Source organism: Hippocampus comes, unplaced genomic scaffold, assembly GCF_001891065.2.
Source record: "Hippocampus comes isolate QL1 unplaced genomic scaffold, H_comes_QL1_v1.1 scaffold234, whole genome shotgun sequence".
In the NCBI taxonomy this organism is placed as follows: Eukaryota; Metazoa; Chordata; class Actinopteri; order Syngnathiformes; family Syngnathidae; genus Hippocampus; species Hippocampus comes.
The window spans coordinates 155,383-157,449 of NW_017805479.1; the positions used below are offsets into that span (position 1 = coordinate 155,383).

General features: G+C 47.8%; 1 protein-coding gene across 1 annotated transcript in view; it reads right to left on the bottom strand.

Annotated features, from left to right (window-relative positions):
• fer1l6 (fer-1 like family member 6) overlaps positions 1–2,067 on the bottom strand; it is a 33,541-nt gene that overhangs the window by 5,840 nt on the left and 25,634 nt on the right. The window lies entirely within an intron of this gene.

The window sequence follows — 2,067 nt, forward strand, 5'->3', positions numbered from 1 at the left end:
CTCAGCGTCTCTGGGAGTCTATGGACAGTGGGCGTTTATGGGCGGGCCGGGACGCTCAGCTTTTCTGCATGATGATTGGATGATCTGTCTGAGGCGGAATCTCTTTTGATTGACAGCGAAACGAGCCAATCACCGATCTTTTGGTGTAGGGATCCGTGGGAGTATTTTTCAATTCTCATTCTGTTCTGAGTGGAACTGGAGACTTCTTCCAATCATCTTCGCGACACTCTCTTTTTTCAAAACGACTCGTGACAAATTAATCTTTTATTTCTGGTGGGTTTTATTGTAATTGCTTGTGTTCGCTGACTGACTTATATCACCACAGTTAAGACTCTTGAAAAGACGCCTTGTTAAAAAAAAAAAAAGGCACACATTTTATGATGTAGGCCAAAATTGAGCTTCCCCTCCTTGACAGACTAGCATCAGCCACTGACTCAGAACTATCATGAACATCAGCTGGCACCTCCATGCTACTAATTCAGACCCTCGAAAACGTACACTGCAGCCCCCCACATCTCGACTGGCCGCCCAGAGGTGCATCCGTTGGCTTGGACATCTCTTCCGATTACCCCTGGAACACCCCACTCGTGCCATCTTCTCATTTGACCCAGCTACAGCCGGCTGGAAAAGGCCACGTGGCAGACCCCACACCAGATGGCTTGATGTCATCAGGGAGGACCTCAAGCACCAGGGCCTTACCCTGGAGGACGCAGCGGACCTGGCTCATGACCGTGGTCATTGGCGGGCCCAGATGAAGCTGATCGGCTCTACGCACTGTGACGACCCCGCCGAATGAGACCGGGCCCTCGCATCGCAAGAGCATTTATTATTATATCCACAAGAAACTCCAGTTCGCGTGTCGCTCATATCATTTATGCACGTTATATTTGTTCAGTGGTGTGTGTGTCTGCTGCATGTTCAAGCGTGATCAGAGTGACGATATTAAAGCATGGTTACTTTGTTATGGTGTTAGCCCTGCTACTAGTGTAAACAGTAAACAGACAGAGCCCGACAGTAGTGTGATGCTGACTTCCAGAGGTGGGCGCATCAGTAAATTTTTCGGCTCCGTCATTCAACAGCGGCTTGGCCACCCATCCATCATTATTTCAAGCCGAACCAAACTGTAATTGTCAGTGTGTCACTCCGTCATGATTTTAAGCGTGCTTCCGTCATCGCCAAATTACACTTCGTCAACGGCCAACAAACACATGCAAGACGCATTTTTCAGTATGTTGTCAATTAAAAAGGAGTCTGTTAGTGATGGACAGAGAGATTCCGTCAGTACTAACCCGGTTGGTGACAATACCATTGATGGAGGAAAAGCCACTTCTGACTGTGCTTAATCCGTCCCTTTTTCTAATGTCCCGTCATTTGTCAGCAAAACGGGCATCCGTCAGTGACGGGTTAACCGACCTTCCGTCAGCAGTGATGGAACGCCCACTTCTGCCGACCGTGTGTCTCCAACCTTCCTCACAAAACGGCCAATCATCAATTATGTGGTTTCGTAAAAACAAGGAGCTGCAGGAAAGGCCATGAAGCCACCAAGCGGGCCACTTCAAGACAATACAATTTTTTTCCTTTTTCCATTGGGAAGGGACCCAAAATAAAACTATGGGTGCCATGACACTTCCGTTTTTAGCACCTTTCGGTTTGATGACTAAAGGGGTGTTCACATGGCAAGATTTGCTCCGGCACTACGCCGGTGCTGCACCAGTAGAGCGTTCACACGTGCAAATTTGCTCCGGCATAGCCCCGGAAAACAGCTTACACTGGAGCAAATTTGATCCACCTCAGGGAGGTGGTTTAAAAATTTGCTCTAGAGCAAATGCTCGTTTGCGGGGCAGCACCGATGTAAAATGGTACGTGTGAACGCTACAATTTGCTCCGGAGCAAATGCTCGTTTGCGAGGGGGGAGTAGCCTCGCTACACATGAGAAGAGTTGATTACGTACCGTGAGAATGCGTAGCTTTCGTGTTCTGTCGGACTTCCGTGTGACAACATGAAACGTTAAAAAAAATATATATATATTTTTGTGTTTGTTTAATAACGACACAAGACATGGCTGGT